This window comes from Mesocricetus auratus, unplaced genomic scaffold (assembly GCF_017639785.1).
Source record: "Mesocricetus auratus isolate SY011 unplaced genomic scaffold, BCM_Maur_2.0 Super-Scaffold_4256, whole genome shotgun sequence".
In the NCBI taxonomy this organism is placed as follows: Eukaryota; Metazoa; Chordata; class Mammalia; order Rodentia; family Cricetidae; genus Mesocricetus; species Mesocricetus auratus.
The window spans coordinates 112,320,103-112,342,337 of record NW_024429182.1 but is presented as its reverse complement, the minus strand read 5'-3'; the positions used below and the strand labels follow the sequence as shown (position 1 = coordinate 112,342,337).

Genomic DNA, 22,235 nt, shown 5'->3' with positions numbered 1-22,235 from the left:
TAGTCCTGAAAATGACATGGCTGCTCAGTTACCACCATACTGTGGGTGAAATTCAGCCCCAGTAACACCCCAGCAAAGGATAGGTTGGTTGCCATAGAGACCCCATGGGTGGTCCTGGCTGTAGATTTAGCCTGGTGTTGTATATTTGGAGGTCCCTCAGGCAAACAGCAATTGAACTCAGGGCTCATGCTGATACTGGTGGACGAATGAATGGGACAAAAAGAGAAGGAAGTAAAAAGGCTACAGATAAGAGAGAGGGGCAGGAAGAGGAACTGGAAAAAGCCAGAAACCTGCACTCTAAACTGTCAGGCCAGTGAAGAACCAGGAAGAAGACAGTGGTCTGTTTGGGGTAGTGGTCCTCTCCTCAGTGATGTGGAGATGTAAGGAGGGAGTAGCAATCAGTATTGAGGGACAGAGTTCCATAGCTCCTGTCCTGTGCCTGTGGTTGACACTACTGTGTCTCATCTCTGTCCCAAGGCAGGCTGGGGTGGAGCAGGAAAGTTGGAACCACCTGCTGCACATAGACTGTCTGCATTCAGATAACTGATTCACTTCTGGGGTAAGGCTGCTGCTTCTCTCCGGTACAAACAGGCAGCTGGCTTCTCAGAACTCTGCCACTGCTTCCCTTGCCCTTTTCCCCCCAGCTCTGAGTCACTTCAGGTTTGGACTGATACCCTGAGGGTGTGGACTCACAAGTAAATCCTTGAAATACCTGGCATCAACATTTCCTGTAACAATAATTTGCTGATATATATATATATATATATATATATATATATATATTTGGAGAGAGCAATAAGAGGGCTCAGCAGGTAAAGTACACCTTGCAAGCCTGATGATCTGAATTCTATTCTCAGAACTCACGTAAAGGTGGAAGGAGAGAAGTAACTCCCACAGGTTAAATGCTCGCTCACCTCCGTGTGTGCACTGTGGTGGTGTTCATATGCTTGTGGGTACACAAACACACTCACAATGAGCAACATTTTCTGTTGGATTCCTTACAATTCTCAGCATACAAAATACTATAAATATACTTATTATAAATCTTGCTATAAAATGCATATTGGCAATACATCTCTGCCTGTCGACGGGTAAAGTTTTCTTGTTAGGGTTCAGCATCAATTCACATTTTATGTTTTTTTATTATAAGTAATGAGAAAAAATTAAAAGTAAATAAGGAAACGGAATGGGAGTTTTTTATACAAATGGCATTCAATTGATGATGTGCCCAAAACAAAACCCTGAAAATCTCACAAGTGACAGAATTGCTTTTGATAATTACCACGTGATTATTTGACTGGTTCCTAGGGATGTTCTCAGTGTCTGATCTAACCCCGAGCTGTCCTTTAGTCACCCAGAGAGTCAAGGGAAGACATGAGATTCAGGGATGTGAAATAAGGCATGGAAACAAAGCTGCCCAGTGAACTCTTCTCACACTGGCTCACCCAAAGGCAAGTCTCATTTAGGAAAGAACACACGTGATGTGGGGCCCTCTAGAGCTCAGTGGAAAGTCTTAATACTCTTACAAGACTTTTTTTTTTTTTAATACAATCCAACCTCCTTTGCCACTTCTAGAAGCTTTGGAATATATCTCAAACTCTGCAGAATCCTCTCCTCTATGGCGCCGTTCTTGGGTTTCTAACCTAACCCACTTTCGAGTTTTACCATTCTTGCTCTACTGGTTACTGTGGGGGATTCTTTGCTCCTTCATTTCCCCATTCTCCTTCCCTCTTTTCATTCCTCCCAGTTCCCATCCTCTGTCCCCATCTGTCTCCTCTTCATTTCCTCTCTTCTTTCTTTTTTTCTGCCTTATTTCCCACAGGAAAGGAGGTTGTTTACTGAAAAAAACAAAACAAAACATAAAACGGAAACAATCGAGTTTGGAAGTATGTCACAGATGGACCGACGGAGGTTAGTCCTTTCTTCTCTAGAGTGTGGTGTAGTGTGTCTTGCCTCAAGCCCCACTGTCCACAGGCTGAGGTTCGCTGAGTGTGGCTGAATGACGCTTAGTGACCTGCCCCTGTATGTCTTCCTCCCCTCCCATTTCCGGTGCTTGTTGATTACACTCTGCTAGTTGAAACAGGGCAGTTTTTCCCAGCTTCTGTTTGCTTTCCTCCCTCATCCGTGTGCCTGGATCATTTATCTGTGCCTGCTTCCAGCCTGGTGACCTCCTACACATGCTGAAGCGTCAGCTCCCTGTAATCTAATCCGGGAAGCTTTCCAACTCGCCTGCTGTCCCTGGCTATCAGCTAACTTGGCGCGCGCCGGACAGGATTTTCATACATTTTCCTGTCTCCCTCACTAGACAAGTAATTCAAGGGCTGTGCCTTCTCTCCACTTACTCCAGTGAAAGATTTCTTTATAACGCGGAGGACTTTTGTGGCAGACACAGCTCTCTGACCCGCAGGTGTTTTCTTGTTCCAGCTAATCTTTCCGTATTGGGGCCTGCAGCACTTCCGGTATTGGTATTCAGGAATTCATATTGAAATATTCCAGGGACTCTGATCTACAAAGGCTCTGTTCCTCTAATGCAGTCCCATTTGAGAACACGAGGTGGCACCCGTGGAGGGCTGTTGGGTTGGCCTACATGTAAGTAGTGGGAGATGACGAGGAACTGCAATTTATTCTGACACCTTCCCTTCCCTCTCCCAAAACTCACTTTCAGTCCTCTTCCTGGGCCAAAGAAAAGCTGAGCTACCCAAGTCTAAGGCGGGCATTTTTTTTTTAAAGCTAAAACTCTGTGTTGTAAAATGCTGTTCTCTAAGCATGGCACCGATGTCAGAGCAGCTGTGATTACCTACACCAGAATCTCAGCTTTATTTTAGGTCCTTTCCATAATCTTACAGTTTATGGTCACATTCATTGTTCTCTGCATTTTGTCAATTAAGTAAGTACATGATTGTGCAGAGTTTAGATCATTACTTCCAGCTGCCAGATTTGGGACAGCAGTGACCCCAGTAGGTACCCACTATTGGACCCACTAACCTTCCTTCATGGAGGACAAAGAGGGTGTAAAAGCCCTGCCTCTTCCTGAGGATGCATAAACCAGTAGAGGCATGGTGGATAGTTAGTTTTCCTATAGATAATCCCTCACCCCTTAAGTAACTCCACTGAAGCTCACTGGCTCCTCAAACTAGGCTTGGATGGAATAATTTCTTTGGTCTGTTGTTGGTACCCTGTTTGGAATGAATAGGCATTTATTCATGACTTCCTCAAAAAGTGAATGCTATTTAATAAAACAAAATAAACATATTCTTCACAAAAGGGGGGAGGGGAACCAAACCAAAACAGAAAACCACCTGGTGTGGTGGTGCATACTTTTATAGTTCCAGCACTCAGAAGGCAGGTAGTTCTCTGAGTTCAAGGCCAGCCTGATCTACAAAGAGCTCCAGGAAAACCAGGGCTGCAACCCACCCCACCCCCTACCCCCACCCTCAGAAAAAAAAAGATAAAGGAAAGAGTTAACACATCTCTCTGATAGAACTTGTGGTGACTCTGTCTAGTTATTTTTCTCAGTGTTGTGCCAAAATACTTGTGAAAAGGCTGCTTGAGGAAGGAAAGGCTTGTTTTGCTCACAGAGAGTACAGCTTCATCAAGACAGGGAAGTCACGTCTGTAGGAACAAGAGGTCACATAGGAGCCATAGTTAGAAATCAGAGATACTTGCTGGTGCTTACCAGCAGATCTCCTCAGGACCACTTCAGTGTGGATTGCACCCAAGGAGCTGCACTTGGTATATGAAGAGTGCTTTGCACACTTGGAGCCACTGCCTTGGGCCCCTCCACTTCTGCATAATTCACCTAACAGAATGGGAGGAACTGGGCCTAGGGATGCAGACTAGTCCATAGAGCGCTTGCCTGCTGTGCCAGAAGCCCTGGTTTTGATACCCAGTAATGTGTAGACCGATATGGCAGTGCATGTCTGTAATCTCATCACTCAGGAGGTAGAGACAGGAGGATCAGAAGTTTGAGGTCAGTTTCAGCTATATAGGTGGTTAAAGGACAACTTGGGTTACTCTAGGCCCTATCTGAAGATTAAGGAGGAGAGGAGGGAGATGGGAGAGACAGAGAAAGAGGGGTACACGGAGGGTGTAGGCATATCAGCCTTTGACCACCAACTCCTCTGTCTTAAATGGCAAGAGTGACTCCTACAAAACTCAACAGATGGGGAAGCCTCTTACAGTCCCCAGCAAGGCGAATGTTGGAATTTTCTGTGCCCCAAATGATGTTTGTTACTATATTTGTGATAGCCAAAGTCTGAGAAGGTGAGGCTTCTAAAACCCATGGTTTTAGAATAGTGCAGGTGTTGAAGTTATTACCAGGACAGAGCAGGGATATCAAAGATCACAAAGGAAGGGGATTTCCCCTTGGAAGTGATATGTTACTAGACAAATGGAGGCTTCCCAGTGCCACTGAAGGACAGAGACTCTAAAGGCATTTGAATTCAAAGAGGATTCTATGTCTTTGGGGGCTATTTTAAAAAGCCTTTTATCATGGAAAAATTGTAACATGCTCAGAATAGAATGGTGTGTCAGCTTCTGCACTCCTCACCTCTTTCATCAACTGTCACATTTTGACCCATTCTTTTTTCTTTTTTTAGGAATTGATTTTTTTATTTTTAAATTTAAATTAGAAACAAAGTTGCTTCACATGTCAATCCCAAGTCCCTCTCCCTCCCCTCTTCCCATGCCCTCCCACCAACCCCCCCACACCCCCTCCCCCAATTCTCACTCCTTTCCCCAGGGAGGGTGAGGCCCTCCATGGGGGTGTCCATAGTCTATCATTTCATCCAGGGCAGGGCTTAGGCCCTCCCCCCAAGAGTCCAGGCTGAGATAGCATCTCTCATTGTGGGAATCAGCCTACCACAAGACCCAGCAATTCCACTCTTAGGCATATACCCAAAAGATGCACATTCATACAACAAGGACATCCGTTCCACTATGTTCATAGCAGCATTATTTGTAATAGCCAGAACTTGGAAGCAACCTAGATGTCCCTCAACTGAAGAGTGGATGGAGAAAATATGGTACATTTACACAATGGACCTATTCTTTTTTCTTTCTCACCTTTTGTATTTTTTCTAGATCATAAGCAACTCTTTGCTTGACCTAGAAGGCTGCAAAGCCCTTACAGAAATCTAAAGGAAGCATCAAAGAAGCAATGCTGGGAGAGAATTTGGAGCTGCTCCATGCTGGTTCTCAGGTCACTGCACTGGGGCTAGGAAGGGCCACCTGTACCATGTTTCTGGACTTCTCCTGGCAAGGTGTCTAAGAGCCAACCTATGAGTTGGAAAATTTATTCTCAGCAGAAAGAAGAGTGTCCTAAGAACCCACAAGCCCCTGAAATGCTTAGAACATGCTGAAGCAGCTCCCAGAGAGCCCCAGCCATAGTTCCAAAACCATCTCCATTTTCATGAGTATATTTGATGCAATTCTTTAGGTTTGGCAGGTGTGATTATCATGAATACTATGGATAATTCTGGAGGAAAATCGATTTAAGCCAGCTACCAAGCCAGGACTAATATCCAAGGATCCAAGGCTCATAGAATGTCTTTTTCAGGACTGGGTCTTCTCTTCTCTGTGTTCTATTTGGAAGGTGCATTATCCCATACCAGGTTCCTTGACTTCAGGAACGCAGTCACCTTGGGACGCTAAGCATCTCTTGTATCTCTTGCAGTTTTATCCTGAAGAAGAAATCAGACAAAACCTTCACCGTGTTTTTTAAAATGGGTAATACCTAGTCACTGATACTTTGTAGTCTTCTAAGTCAAGCAAATAGTTGCGTATGATCTAGAAAAAATTCAAAAGGTGAAAAAAATCTTTAAAATTGTAGGGGCTAGAGAGATGACTCAGCAGTTAAGAGAATTTGCTTCTCTTTCAGAAGACCTAAGTTTTGTTCCTAGTACCCTTGTCAGGTGGCTGTCAACTCCCTGTAACTCCAGCTGCATAGGATCTGATATCCTCTTCTGGCTTCCTCAGGTACCCATACACATGTGGCACACATGTACATACATATAAATTTGGAGAGAGGGTGATATAGTGGATACACTTTTAAAGTCATCTTTGTAGAAATGATATTAACCTCTTCCAGTTTTAAAAAATCAAAATTTGATTTTTTTAATTTGGTTAGTAGTGACCAAGTATTTAGTCCTTACATTGAGGCCTGATTAAACTAGCTGTGATCTCCCCTTGTATAATCAAGACTTATGTCAGCAAAATTACAAATTACAAACAACGGAACATGACTGCCACACTCATTCCTAGAGGTGCACAAAAACATAACCACCTCACTTTTCACACTGGGTTGGTTTTGAGTTAGTTTCAACGATGCCAGTAAAGCACATTTTCCCTATTATATCCTCAGGTTGAGGTGTCTACCTTTTAATATGGTTAAGGTAAACCCTGTCTCTGTTTATCTCATAGAGAGAGAGAGAGAGAGAGAGAGAGAGAGAGAGAGAGAGAGAGAGAATGAGAACCCATGACTTCCTGAATACCAGGAAGCACTTCTCTTAATACTTAATACATCAACACATTTCTACACATAGGCCACTTCACAATTTCAGTGGGTATAATCCAGTTTACTTTTCATACCTAGGTTTTACATAGCAGGTGTTCAAATCTTAGTCAGGTAGAGTCTGAATATAAACCTCATGTCTGCCAGTAATGTCAATGACAAACGACAAAGGATTTCTGAGGCAGATATCCTCATTCCTTGATATGGAACGTTAATACAAAACTCAGAGGAGCTCTTTCTCTGTGTCATTGGTTCTCAACCATCCTAATGCTGTGACTCTTTAATACAGTTCCTAATGTTGTGGTGACCTCTATCATACAATTATTTTGTTGCTACTTCATAACTGTAATTTTGCTACTGTTATGAATTGCAATGTAAATATCTTACATCCAGCATATCTGATATACAACCCTGTGAAAGGGTGGTTGGACCCCCAAAGGGGTCATGGCCCACAAATTGAGAATCACTACTGTATATACTAGAGAGGCAGAGAGAAAGGGAGACAGGCAGACAGAAGAACTCACAAAGCATGTTTTCAGTTATTTCCAATTTGTTAAGATGTTTTGTGCATATAGATATGTGGGTACATTTGTGCTATGGTACATGTGTGGAGGTCAGAAAGCAATTTTAGGTGTTAGGTCTGTCCTTCTACAATGTGGGTCCTCCTGGGGATTGAAATCAGGTCATTGGTCTCATTGTAAGCTTCCTTACCTGCTAATCCATATCACTGGCGCCTGTCTTGAGTTATTTAAAAAGGCAAAAGAGTTATCTATGGAACTTGATATTCTTCCTATCCTCTCATAGTTTCCTCCTTCTTCAAAAGGTTAGTCTTTCCTTCCAGTGCAACATCCTTCATCAGTTCAAGTGGGTTTGATTCCATAATTCACTTGCTCCCTGCTCAAAGGAATCAAAAGCTGCACATCCAACAGTTGAGGATGGATGTTTGGGCTCACACTTGCCAATGAAAATACAGGCATAGATGTACCCAGTACTTGCATCAGCACTAATCATAGGCAACACAAGCATCCATACGAAAATGGATGAATGACAAAATGTGGTGTATACCCATACCAGGACACCACCAATTAAAAAAAAGACATGCCACAATATGCATAAACCTGGAGGATGTTATGGTAGGCGAAATATGCCAAAGAGGTGAGCACTGTTTTATTTCATGTATAAGAACTACCTGAAGTAGTTGAACCAGAGACATAAAACAGAAACATGATTACAGGGGACCAGTGTAGTCAGTGTGTGGATTTTTATTTATTTTAGGTTAGAATTTCAGTCTGTCATGATAGCATGTTCTGAAAAGAGATGGTGATTGTTGCACAATAGTGTGTGTGTGTGTGTGTGTGTGTGTGTGTGTGTGTGTGTGTGTGTACTTAATGCCACAGGGTTACATCAAAATGGCTGAAGTGGTTTTTATTCTAGTGCTGGGGCAGGGGAATCAAACCTGGTCTCTTGCACTTCACAGGCAAGCACTGTATCAGTGAGTTACACTGCTAACTCCCTAAAGTGAGGCATTTTGTATTCTGCATATTTTGCCATGAAGTTTTTCTACTTAAAAAGCCTTCCTGACACCCAGTCCTTGCATATCTGCTTGTCATGTAACACCTCAAATTGTGTCATGCTGCTAACCTCAAGTCATGCTTCTGTTAGGAACTTTCTCTTAGCCTAAAGCACACATTATCTTGTTTACTTTTCACACCTTAGGTTTGCATGGCAGCTTTTCAAATATTAGTCAGACAGAGTCTCAATGTAAACCTCATGTCTGCCAATAGATGTGTAACTGTAAATGTTCTCTGCATTTTGGCCAGTTGTGACTTTCTATGATAGTTTTCATCTACTGCTTAAAGAAGCTTGTTTGATGAGAACTGAGAGCTAGACTTACCTAGGTCTCCACTGTAAGTGGTGGCTACAGGTCGCCAGTGACTGGAAGGGGACTGGGGAGTGTCCATAGTCTGTCATTTCATCCAGGGCAGGGCCTAGACCCTCCCCCAAGAGTCCATGGTGAGAGTGCATCTCTTATTGTTGGATGGCCACCCAAAGTCCATTTGTAGGGCATTCAACTTTTTATTAGATCAATCAGGTGCCTTAGGCAGGCAAGATAAAATAGCAATACATCTTTATATAATTAAACAAATGCAACACATCTTTATATAGTTAAACAAATACTCTGCAACACAAAAACATGGACGGGCCTCTCATAGCAATACCCCAGTCCCTGGTACCAACATCTGGCTTAATGTTTCTAGACAATGCCAACTCTTATAAAGGAGAATGTTTAATTGGGTGGCTTGGAATTCAGACTGTATCATCATGGTTCATCATGGTGGGACATAGTAGTATGAACGAACACATGGTGCCAGAGAAGGAGCTGAAGAGTTTTATATCTTGATATGTAGGCAGCAGGAAGTGAACTGAGTTATTGGCATGGCTTGAGACCTCAAAGCCCACCTCCACAGTGACACACTTCCTCCAACAAGGTCATGCCTACTTCAGCAAAGCCACACTTCCCAATTGTGCCATTCACTATTAGCTTACGGAGGCCAATCACATTCAAACTATCACACACAACATCTAAATACCCATGTTTATTAAAAAATCTACATGTGAGCAGTTATAGTAATGATTGATAAGAACACAAATCTGTGGACAATCCAAGTTCTATCAGTGTGAGAAAGAATAAATAAACCATGGAAGAGCCATACACTAAGAGATACCACTCAGTTATAAAAAGAAACACAAATGTAAGCAGAGGCATGAATGGATCTCAAAGATCTATGCTAAGTGAAAGTGAGAAGAGGCTATACTGGTGAGTTTCATTAATATCAAATTCTAGTATAGGAAAAACTGATGTATTATTGTTCTTGGCAGACCAGTGGTTGCTTATGGCCAGGTGCTTGGAAAGATTGAATATAAAGGAGCCTAAAAGAACATTTTTAGGTGATGGAAATAATTTACATTTTGGTAAGGATACTTAAATATATGTTGCATTTGTCAAAACTCCTTGAAGTATACCCTCTCACTGGATTTCAGCTTTTGTAATTATATCTCAATAATACTGATTAAAAATATTCCTGATTTCCGTTTCCCCAGTTGTGGGTTGAATGTGAAATGTCCTCCACAGTTTTGGAAACTGGGTTCCCAGCTGGCAGCTCTGTTTTGGAAGATTGTGGAACTTTTAGGAGGTGGGAGTCTTCCTGGAGTAAGGAAATCACTTCTGGATGGGCCTTGAGGTTTCCTGTGCTGCTTCTTGTTCACTCTGCTTGCTGACTGTAGATGGAATGTGACTACTGCCATGACTTCCTCAGTGTGATGGAGGCTATCTTCCTGGAACTGTAAGCCAAAATCAGCATTTTCTTCCTTAAACTGCTTCTTGTCAGTTACTTGGTCACAGCAACAAGAAAAGCAATGAGTATACCCAGGGACCAATCCACTACAGATAGTACAATCCATCCTATGTTAAATGCAGAGCTAGCCGTATCGTTATCCTGCTTTAAATCCTCAGATGCTCTCCTTGTTTTTCATCCAGTCTTAAGCTTCTAAGCTAGTACTTAAACCCACTGCAGTCTGAATTCTGTTCGGTTCTTGAAATGCATGAGCACCCTGGAGTCCTTACTTGAGCTCCCCAGGCAGGCCCAAGCTGCTGTGACTTGAAGCTGCCCAGTCATGGCAGTGCATCCATACCTGGAGTCCATGCCTCAGCTCACCAGAGGCAGGCATGGCTCTTGACACACACCTGTGTGTGCAACAAGGCTGCTCTTTGTCCATGGTGATGTCCTTTTCCTCTGAGCTATTAGTTATGTCATTTGTATTACAGAATTTAACATTCTGTAGTTCAACTTTCCATTGGTTTCCATGACACCCTGTAACGCTGAGAACATCGTGTCAGTGAAACAATACCCTGACATGCACATTGTTGGAACTCAGCTGAAGGCCTTGCATGTAGCAAGCATAGGGTGGTGTCGACTGAGCCGTTTGTTGAATTTGTGTCTGTCAGCTTCCTGCTCCATGTGTTCCGAGGCCTTGGCTTTTGCTAAGAAATGCACTCTTGCGGCTTGATTCCTTTGCTGTCACTGAGTACTTCTGCTTCTCTGGTATTCAGGGCATGGCAAAGTTCAATCTCCTCTGCCCCAGTTGTTTAAAAGGTCCCAGTCAAATAGATCTTTCTTTTGTGTGCTCCCCGATATGACATTTTGAGAAAGAAGAACATTTTGCTTTTGCTTTACTAACATAGTTTTGGCTACAATATCAGTCTGAAAAAGAAGCAAGTCATTTGTAAGACAGTGTAATTGGCAACAATCATAATGAAATCCACTCAGCATTATCTTGTCTTTGCTTGGCCAGTCCTTGCTGGGTCTTCTGGAGGAATCCAAGGTTAGCAAGACAGTTCCTCTTAGGATGTAGCACAAAAGCTTTAGTGAGGCACACAGAGTGACACTGTTTGCCCAGAGCCACTCATACTCATCTAGTACAGAGGAAGAGAACTATATTCACTGAGAACAATGGGGAAGGCTTTATTTGACTAGGAATTAAAAGTGGAGATCTGGAAATACAGAAACAAAAGAGGAATATGATTTTAGGTAGAAAACAGGAAGAGTCCATTTCAAGGGACAACAAAGCATCTGATATTGTCCAGGAGGATGCTTCTGGGAAACAGGGGACTGAGCATCTGGTAGTGTTTAGGAGGGCACTGTTGGGCAACAGAGGAGGCTAAGGTATGCAGACATGGAGGAGTGGGGACTGAATAAGAAACTGAAGAGCCTTTAGTGGACTTGGGCTCCGATTCCCAGAAACTGAGGATTTGGGAGGGTCCTGAGCTGTGAACAGAATGTATGATGACATGAAAGTAAGATCTAGAGAGGAAAAGAAAAGATGGCTCCCATCCTCTCTCCTCCATGTGCCTCTTTGCTCTCTTGGGTCACAACTAGTACCTCTTTCCAGAATCCTCTTAAAATGGTTATTATTGTTTTATTCTTTGTGTGTGGGTGTTTTTTGCTTGCACGTCTATGAACCACCTGCATGCGTAGTACCCCCAGAGTCTCAAAGAGGGCATTAGATCCTCTGGGTCTGGAGCTATGGATGGTTGTGAACTACCCTGTAGGTGTGGGGAACCTAAGTCCTGTAGAAGAGCAGCCAGTGTTCTTAATCCCAGAGCCATCTTTCCATCCCTTCAAGTACTTTTTTTTTCAAGATAAGGTTTTTCTGTGTAGCCCTGGGCGTCCTAGAACTCTCTCTGTAGACCAGGCTGGCCTCAAACTCCGAGAGTTGCCTGCCTAAAGGCAAGTGCCACTACCTCTCAGCTTGCCAGTGCCCTCTTAAGCTCTGCTCTTAAACACAACAGAGATACCCCTACTTACTTGTCATGCAGGTAATATATCTTTGAGATTAGTCTCCTGAGATAGAAGTGAAGCTCCTGTCAGAAGCTTGTGGATCAAGTTATCTTTCAGGCTTTTCTTTTCTTTTTTTGTATTTTGTTTTGTTTTGTTTCAAGACAGGGTTTCTCTGTGGCTTTGGAACTTGTCCTGGAACCAGCTCTTGTATACCAGGCTGGTCTCGAACTCACAGAGATCTGCCTGCCGCTGTCTCCCAAGTGCTGGGATTAGAGGTGTGCACCACCACTGCCAAGCCAGCCAAGCTTTTCTTAAGGTGATTTTCTTGACAGTCTTGCTCCACAGGACTAAGGGAGATTATGGGGGTGGGCCTTCAGGTGTTTTTTGTGTATATTCCCCATGACCATTACTTTTTACATGTGTCACAAGCGAAGAACACTCTTTTCTACAGAGAATTTGCCCTGACTGGGATGTGGAATAGGGATGTAGTCATGCTAAGATAGACCAGAAGAAGGTGGGAGTTCCTCTAGAATCATCTCAAGTGAAACAACAAAAAGCCCAGGAGATTCCAGCTTCCACTTTTGGGGCAAGGACTAAATTGTATCAGTAGTCCTTGCCCTCATTGGTCAGAATGACCTCAGGCTGGCCTTGTCATTATCCAATGGAGCTTCCCCCTGGTTACTGTTTACCCTCAGTCAGAGCCATGAGAGACCCAGCTGAGTTCCAGGAACCAGGGACTAGGTATTAGCCTCTCCTATTGAGTCCTGACCAGATGTTAGGGCAGTAGGAAACTACATGATTGATGCCCTTGAGTTCTGAGAAAGGACTTTGTAACAGTCAACAGATGTGGCCATTTATGCAAGAATGGTGATTGCATAGGTGACAACAGTAGCAACAGGGACTTGCAAATCATTTCACAAATGGAAGAAGTGCTACTCATATTTTTCATGAGGATGATGTGTATATTTGTACCCACAACAGACACCAGCAGTTCTTCCAGTCCTGCTGAATAGACACTTCAGTATGACATAACATGGAGAACACTTTGGTCAGGCCACCCTTACATTTCTTTTTTTCTTATTCCAGAAACTTGCTCTCCACTGGTTCTTAAATATGTTCAGTGTATTCTCTCATTGGAAAATGGATTTGTAAAGAAGTCTGAGCCTAAGTTTGGCTGTCTTTGCTGGAAGTCACAGGACAGATCTGGAAATGCCTTCATCCTTAAGCAATACTACTGACCACAAAGGACCCTACTCCCATGAGAACTATTGCAATACACACTCCTATTTTTAAATAGCTTTGTTGATGAAACTTGACTTTACAGAATTACAGACATGTGACATCATTTAAAAATGATTTTTTGTTTTTATTTTATGTGCACTGATGTTTTGCCTGCATGTATGCATAAATGAGGATGTCAATTTCCCTGGAACTGGAGTTTACAGACAGTTGTGAACTGCCATGTGGGTGCTGGGGGATTGAACCGGGGTCCAGTGCTTTTAGCCGTTGAGTCATCTCTCCAGCCCTGTTGGCCACCATTTTAATTGATAAATTCTACATACATATTTCTGTCTGTGATTTGTTCTGTGATAAGTTTTTGAGCCTTTTTAGAACTTCAAAGAGGCCAATGTAGTAGTTCAAATTACGATACATGGGATTGGGATGATGTGGGTTAATTTTATTGGGGGTAAATTACTTACACGAGAAACCGATAACCCAGGGTCAGTGATCCGAGCATCCAATCTCAGCTGCCCTCTGAGACCCTACTGGAACTCAGAGAGAGCCAGCCTGTCCTTCATCTCCTACCAAAATTCCACATGCTCACGTATGCACCTGTGACCACAACCAAACAGGCATGGTCAGCACCTCAGGTACCTTGTAAGATCTCTCACTACAGGCCAAGGTCAATAAAAAAGATAAGTACTGATGAGAGGGTATGCACCTTTAAGGTGGTCTTTTCTACCTGCTCTGTAGTAGACTATTTATTTATTTATTTATTTATTTATTTATTTATTTTTGGCTTTTCAAGACAGGGTTTCTCTATAGTTTTGGAGCCTGCCCAGGAATTCACTCTGTAGACCAGACTGGCCTCGAACTCACAGAGATCGGTCTGTCTCTGCCTCCCGAGTGCTGGGATTAAAGGCGTGTGCCAACACCACCTGGCTTTATTTTTTTTTACATACTTATCTCAGTTCCCCATTTCTCCTGTCCTCCCGCTCCCCCACCTTCCCTTCACCTCCCTTTTGCCTCTCAGAGAGGGTAAGGCATGGGGAATCAATGAAGTCTGTCCTATCACCACTCTGAGGCAGGACCAAGGCCCTCCCCCACTGTGTCTAGGCTGTGCAAGGTATTTCTCCCTAGGAAATGGGCTCCGAAAAGTCAGCTCATGCACTAGGGATAGATCCTGATCCTACTGCCAGTGGCCCCACTAACTGTCCAAAGCCACCCATTGTCACCTGCATTCAGGGGGTCTAGTTCAGGTTCCCCAGCTGTCATCCAGAGTCAATGAGCTTCCACTTGCTCAAGTCAGCTGTTTCTGTGGGTTTCCCCATCACGGTCTTGACTTCTTTGCTCGTATTATTGTTCCTCCCTCTCTTCGACTGGACTATAGAAGCTTTGCACAGTGCTTAGCTACAGATCTCTGGATGAAGGTTTCTATGCTGACAATTACAGTAGTCTTCAATCTGACTACAGGGGAAGGCCAATTCAGGCACCCTCTCCCATATTGCTTATTTTATTTTATTTGGGATCATCATTGTGGATTCCTGGATATTTCCCTAGTGCCAGATTTCTTGATAATCCCATAATGGCTCCCTCCATCAAGCTAATTCTTTCCTTGCTCTTCCTCTCTTCCCCCAAATCCACCACCCTGTTCCCTCATGTTCACCTCCCACTCTCCTTCCTTCCTCCACTCTTCCTCCCACCCTCCCTCTTCCCTCTCATGCTCCCAGTTTACTCAGGAGATCTTGTTTATTTCCCCTTCCTGTGTGGATGGATCCATGCGTGTCTGTTTTAGGGTCCTGTTTGTTACCTAGTTTCTCTGGGGTTATGAATTACAATTCTGATTATCCTTTGCTGTATGTCTAATATCCACTTATGAGTGAGTACATAGCATCTTTGTCTTTCTGTATCTGGGTTACCTCACTCAGGATGCTTTCTTCTAGTTCCATCCATATATAGGCTCTTTCTTTAAGGGTATATGCATCATCTAAGAGTTTGTCTGTATTGATAGTCTAGACCATCTAGGGATCAAAATCTGTTTTCAGTCACCCAGCTGACTGTATTCCCAGTGTCCTGGCTGCTTACTGTTTCTTATCCTCTCCAACTCATTTGTTGGCCTTCCACAGAGTATTGAGGCTCAGAGAATGACATTCTGAAGGGAAGCCCTCACTAGTAGTTTGAATCTGACAGAGGGATCTCCTATAGCTTATCCTTCACTCATACCTTAGAATATAGATGGTAGAGTCCATTTCTCCAAGGTGTAGAAACCAGGATCTCCTTTCCCCGGACCCAGTGATTAAACCTCACTAACTTTCCCATCTTTTACGAGATCTCCATGAATTCTGTGACTCACCTCATTTCGTTGTGAGTCACAAGATTCTCATTCTGGAACCTGCAAAGAGGAAAAGCTGCAGAACAGCCAAGGAATTGACTAGGGACAGACAGGGCTTTCTCTCGTTGTGTTAGTATTAGATCACATCCTATTTGTTCAATTTGTTTCTACATGGATGTCCATTCTTGGTTGAACCTAAGCATCAAAATGGATAGTCCACTCTGGGTCCTTGTGTCTTTAACCTGAATGTTCCTGTGTCATGTAAAACTATGATCAAATAAATCTGCTGTATTGTTTCTCTGGCTAATCTGTCTTTTGTTATAGTGGTGTCTTTGTAATAGTCTGTAAAGGTTTTCTTCCTTGCTTCCCCAGCAGCAGGAAGCTCTAGGTACTTTGGACATTAATTGGTAAATGATACAATGCTGAAACAGTTAAGCTTGATTTTTTAAAATTTTTATTTATTTGTAACTTGAAACTTAGTGAAATAGAACACCATGCTTTCAGTAACAGCATGGATAAGAGTGTTGTTTCTTGTGCACTAGGAATCTTTTAATTGCTATCTTTATTTTTGGCACTGGGCCTTACACACACAGACTTGGTTCCTAATCTTTCCTTTCATCCTTGTGACAGCCAACTAAGTGAGTATTATCATGTTTCTGTCAAAGACACAGGCTTATAGTCATAGAAAGCTGCCCTCAGTCTCAGTTGAATGAGTGGGTCAGAGGTAGCCTGGAGCCTGACTGAGCCCAGACTCTTCCTTGCACTATGGGTGTTCTCCCACATCACCGAGCTTCTTTCTACTTCCTGCTTGTGGTCAGGGGCCTCTCTTTTTTTCCATACATGTGCCACACTTGGGGCTGTGTGAAGGCCAGCTGCTGGAACTGGTTTTCCATCACCTGGGTGGGTATCCTCAGATTCGTTCCCTGTCACCTCCCATTCTTTTGTGTGTATCCTGCTGTAGGACAACCTCTCCAACTTAAACTGACCTCACTGTGTGAGGAAAGGCAACTTTCTGAGAGGGTGGGAAGTTGCTGGACTGGAAACCTTGCTGCGTAGCATAATGTGAAAATAAAACAGCGTCTTTATCATTGGCAACTGTCCATGGTTATTTCTGCTAGGTGTCACTAGGGCCACAGTTTTGGGATGGAGCATGGCCAAATCATCTTTCCACAGTGTTGGCGTGTTTTCTGGGATTCGTTGACCTTATGATCACAGACAGTATTTTCAGGGGTGCATGCTGAGCTACAGTCTATTTCCCCAACAGAGAAAATCTAAACCAGCTCATGAAATCTGTACCCTTGATCCATGTCCCCTTAAGCTCTTATGAGATAGAAGGTGGATGGCTGCTATCTCAGCAACAGAATAATGTATATACAGAAAGTTTAGTGTTGCCACAGAACAGTTTGACACAATTTCTTCGATCCTGAGTTGGCCTCCTATTTCACTAAGAGCATCCATACAATACAGTCTCCCAACATCTATCTACTCTCTGTCTACAATGGCATATTCCCCTTTCTGTGACTCAATGATAGGACAACCTCTGCACTGTGTATACATTAGACCTTGCTCCTTAGTTTCTTTCTAGGACATCACTTCAGCCTCATTCTTTCCATCTGTTTTAGGAAGGGTTTCTGTTGCTGTGAAAAGACAACATGACCATGGCAACTTTTATAAAGGAAAACATTTAATTGGACTGTTATAGTTTCTAAGGTTTAGTCCATTGTCATCAAGGTGGGACATGGTGGTGTGCAGGCAGACATGGTGCTGGAGAAGTAGCTGAGAGTTCTACATCTTAATCTGCAAGCAGCAGCATCAGGGGATTCTGTGCCACACTGGGTGTAGCTTGAGCACATAAGACCTCAAAGTGGGGGCCCCTACAGTGACACACTTCTTCCAACAAGGGCGCAGCTACCCCCACAAAGCCACACCTCCTAATAGTGCTATTCCTTATGTGACAAGGATTCAAACATGTGAGTCCATGGGGATTATTCCTATTCAAATCACCACACCATCATATAACCCCTTCTCTGTTGAATCAGCCCTGTTAGCTCAGACTTGCCATAATTTCTGCTTGGTAAAAATAAAAATAAGTGGTTTCTCAATGACTACTCTATTTTTTGTTTTTGTATTGTTTTTTAGAAAAGCTCCTTCTGAGACTGTTGTCTCTAAATCTTTTGTCATTCAGATTATTTTGATAGTGCTTAATTCAATGCTGAGTCCCCACTACTCAATTTAGTCGTTTTAGACACTTTACCTGTATTTTTCCTTCCCAGATTCTCTCCAATCTGACTGCTACTGTCTTCTTCAGTGAAGCTCCCTAAGTCTAAAATTTGGGCTGGTTTGACTAGTCCATGACTTTTTCCCTCTTCCTTATTTACACTCATATTCTAGATGAATCATTCAGTACCAGGACCTTATGAATCAACAACCTGCTTATGATCTTCCAATTTATATCTATAGGTAAGATCTCCCTTCTGAATTGCATACTCAGCCACGAAGATTACCACATTCAAGTCACTGTTGCAAATCTGAACATATGATTTCCATTGGTCTCCACCAATTGTCCAGCCTACAAATGCTTGGACATTACATTTGTACTCTCCAAACTTGTTTCTTCTTCTAAAAGAACACTGTAATTAACAGACTCTCCCCCAACCCGGAGACTGGCAGGTCCTACTATGTAACTTAGGCTGGCACTGAATTTGTGGCAATCCTCCTGTCTCTGCTTCCTGCATTCTGGCATGATAAGCATTGAACATCACACCCAGCTCATAATTTGTTGAAGAATGTTTGAAGTATTTAGTATGGTACCTGGCAAGGAGGAAGTCAGTAACTGTACCTCTTATCACAGTATGATTTCTGTCTAGTTCTTTGTAATTCTTGTTTCTTTCTATTTTTTAATGTTACAATAAAAACCCTAAAGTTCACTCTAAAGAACCTCTAGTTATCCTGAAAGCATCTCTGAGTCCATCTGGTCATGGATTCAAGATACAAAGTTGCACAGACCCTTCTCTAAGACATGGCCTTCTTGTTCTTCCTAGTGCTTCTCCTGGCAGTGTTGTCCCCAGGGACTTTTTTTCTCTTATCCTTCCTCGCAGAGGAAACTGCTTCCACAGTTCTCCAAGCCACTCCCCTCCCTCAAGTGTTTTGAGAAGCCTAGTATTTAAGGGAATAATCTTTAATCTCCCCTAACTGGCTTTGGAAAGAACTTCTTATAAAAATATTCATACATGTGTTATTTTTCTAGAAAGAATTCTGGTGAATATCTTTCTCCATTCTAGAAGATCACAGATAGCACTAAAATCAACCTTGCACTGGGGCTACTCTGGAGTTAGGATAAGAAATAGTCACAGAAGCCATTATGGATACCAGGGAGGAGAGTGATGGTCCAGTGTAAGAAGATTTTACTGCATGCATTTTTTTGAGACAGGTATTATGTAGCTTAGGTTTTAACTCACTGTGTAGCCAAAATTAAATTGAACAGCTAATCTGCTTCACAAGGGGCATGTGCCACCACACTTGATTTATGTGGTGGTAGAGTTTGAATAAAGACTTTTGCATGCCAAACACTTTACCAACTGAACTACATTCTCAAGCTCTTGAATGCAATTGAATTTTTGTTTTGTTTTGCTTTTAGCATTACCTTTATTTATTTTGTGTATGTGTGGGCTCCATGGTGTACTTGTGGATGTTGGAAGAAAGCTTTTGAGAATCAGTGTTCTCCTTCTACCACATGTGTTCCAGGGCTCAAACTTAATTACATTTAGAGGCAATGCCTTTACCTGATGAGCCATTTGACAGCCCCAGAATGCAAAGACAGAATAATTACATTAAAATGTTCTGCTTGTAGAGAAGCCAGGTGCAGCCATGGTAAGGCCAAGAAGCAGGAGAATTTACAGCAGAGAGTCTGATGGGTAATCTACTGTGACAGGGTTCAAACCTTTGCTAACTTAAATCTGGGATCAACAAAAATGTCCAGGTTTTTCACAAGATGAGCCCTTCAATTTCACAAATTTAAAGATTTATTCTTAATATATGCTTTCATAGTTTGAACACATTTTGGCTTTACAGAAGTTTCAAAAATGGTAGTGTTCTGGATACTATTATCCAAATAAGGAATTAACATAGGGAGTATGTAAAATTAGCATAGCACCTGGCAAGTAAAAAGTACTAGGTGATACTATTTTATATGAGGGGTGGGGGAGGAGGGGAGGGAGCTGGGATTGACATGTGAAGCAGGCTTGTTTCTAACTTAAATTTAAAAAAAGGAAGAGAAAAAAAAAGATCCAGCTTGTGTTATTTAAAGGTTAAGACCTTTATCCGCTGAAAAATTAACTCTTAAAAATCCACTAAGGAGTTCCTGGGTATTCATGCGAGTCTCTTCTGTACACGGGTTACAGCGTTGGTACCATGCTCTCCAAGCACAGAAAGTACCCCAGGGCTTCCACTTGCCAATCAGCTGTCTGTGAAGACCTCTTACAGCAGGGCCAAGCTCTAGGTACTCCACAGTGACACGACTCACTAGAACTGTGAGACGATAAAGAGCAGGTGGCTTACTTTAAATTCTAAGTTCTCCAGAGACAAGAGAACATCCTCTTCTAGGAAGGGCCCCTCATTCTTGTATCAATGGCCTGTGTGGTCACCACCAAGGCACCCACTCAAATGGAGGAAGGTGCTTGTCAGTACCCTTTAGCCCGTAGGAATCAGTACCTGGGGGTAGCAGGCCTTTCCCAATTGCTACCTCACTCTAGCAGTCTGGGAAGGGCCAGCGCAGGGTCGCAGTCCCTGGGCTGCAGCCTGCTCCCAGTGGCCAACACTAGGCCACTCAGCGCCACCTGCTGGAGGCAGAGTGTGCCTCCGGCGCGGCGGGGAAGTGTGGGCCCCGAGCTCTGTTCTCCCGGAGTCGGACCCGGCTGAGCTGAGGGCCTAGATGAAGCGGCAACTGCAGTCCCCATGGTTCGAGGTCCCAAATTCTGAGGCGTGTGTGTGTGAGGCCAGCGTGCTTCGCGTCACAGAAACTAGCGCTGCGCTTTAAGAGTCGAAGAAACCGGGCTTCCTACCTGCGCAGGCGTAGTCTCGGCGCGCACCGGGTGGGGGCGTGTCCTCCCGGGACGCGCAGTCATCCCGGGAGCGCGCACGCGCGCTGAGCGTCGCTCTGGCCACTAGGAGGCGCACACCCCTGTAGTCCGCTCCTCTGGGCGCCGTGGCAGGTCTCCTGAAGTGGATTTAGTCATCCAGAGTGAATTGTTTGCCCCATTATGAGGAAGACATTGTGGGTGCTTTAGACAGAGCATGGTGGATTTGGGTGACATATATTTGATGAGAGGGGGGAAAAAGATGATTTCCACTCCCTGAAGCAACAGAGACTCGAGAAGAGGAGTACATCAATAACTGCCTTGCACCCAAAATAAGATAGGTGCCGACTTGTAAACCTAGACAGGAGAGCTGGAACAGGGAGATAATTAGGTGAGTTTACACGAGGCATTTGGGTCGGTGAAGGAAAGCAGAGTGAGAAAGCCTGGGGAAACACATCTGGATTTAAATCTGGATTCTTTGCTTTTGCATTGGCTTCAGCCTTGGACAGGTCTAATCTGAACCTTGCAAGTCTGCAGTGAGAGTTAAGAGGTGTGTGTGTGTGTGTGTGTGTGTGTGTGTGTAGGATGTAGGGTCTTCAAATAGACCACCCCACTATACTGGTTTAGTCAGGGTCCAGGGTTCCCCCCATAGTCTCTGAAAGGAGCAGATTGCTTTGGTTTTTGTATCTCTTTACTTTTTTTTTTTTGCTAGGGATGGGAAACCAGGGGCACAGGTATGTTGGACTAGCAGCCCTATTGTCCTAAGTTTACTCTGTCAGAAACATAAATGCCTTTCTACATTGTCAGTTTAAAAATATTATTACAATAAATTCACAAAACATACGGTTTTATTGGCAGATATTTCTGCTTTCCTCGGTAACCCTGGCTGAAGGGAACACAAGTTCTTTTATTCCAATCTTGCTTATTGTTGTATAATATTGACTTTCAGTTCACTTATTACACAGCACACAGTAAATCTCTCTCTCTCACTCTCTCTCTCTCTCTCTCTCTCTCTCTCTCTCTCTCTCTCTCTCTCTCTCTCTCTGTGTACTACAGAATAACCATGAAGGGTTAAATAGGCAACATTCATTCATTGTATTGGGACCTGCCAGACAGGACCAGTTAGCCTGGCTGGATTCCACCATCCATCCTGCACTGGAATATTTCACTTGCCCATCTCCACTTCCTATCCCTGGAGAGCCCTCAACAAATCTGAGTTATGTTACTTTTCGGAGATGGTCAATTTCCTCAGCTCATGGGTCCCTGGCTGCTCATTTCTGGATCCCCTCATGAACCTTTTCTTCTCACCCACAAACAATTCTTTAAGCTTAAAAACGCTCTTCTTTCTGCCCCAGCCTACCACCTCCCAGATCTATGCAAACCTTTCCATTTTTACACTCCTGAAAAACAAGCTTATGCCCTTGAGGTCTTGGGACACTTTCTCAGACCATTCTTTGACCCTGTCAACTACCTCTCCAAAATTCTGGGCAATACCATACTGTCTTCAGCTGGACTACTTGCCTACTTACCCTTACCACAGCCTTACTTATCTTTGAATTAAAAAAAACATAACTCTGGGACCTATTCTCATTTCACAATCTATTCCCACCTCTCTCTCAACTCCTTACTTGTAAGGACTCCAATCCCTTCCACTATCTTGAATTCTATCCTTCCAAATGTATCTCAATGAAAATACATCACTCACATCACTCTTGCATGTCCTCCACTTAACCCATCCACACTTGTCCCTTTGCCCC

The 22,235-nt window shown here is 43.3% G+C and overlaps 1 long non-coding RNA gene across 2 annotated transcripts in view; it reads left to right on the top strand.

Annotated features, from left to right (window-relative positions):
- Nucleotides 1-22,235, top strand: part of LOC110342363 — a 72,710-nt gene that overhangs the window by 46,726 nt on the left and 3,749 nt on the right. Inside the window, exons 7-9 of one of the 2 annotated variants that reach the window (XR_005869872.1) lie at nucleotides 1,823-1,911; nucleotides 2,425-2,589; nucleotides 12,937-13,415. The exons of the other annotated variant lie outside the window; for it this stretch is intronic. This is a non-coding gene — a long non-coding RNA (uncharacterized LOC110342363). Of the gene's footprint in view, nucleotides 1-1,822; nucleotides 1,912-2,424; nucleotides 2,590-12,936; nucleotides 13,416-22,235 lie in introns of those variants that run through there. 2 annotated transcript variants of the gene reach the window in all.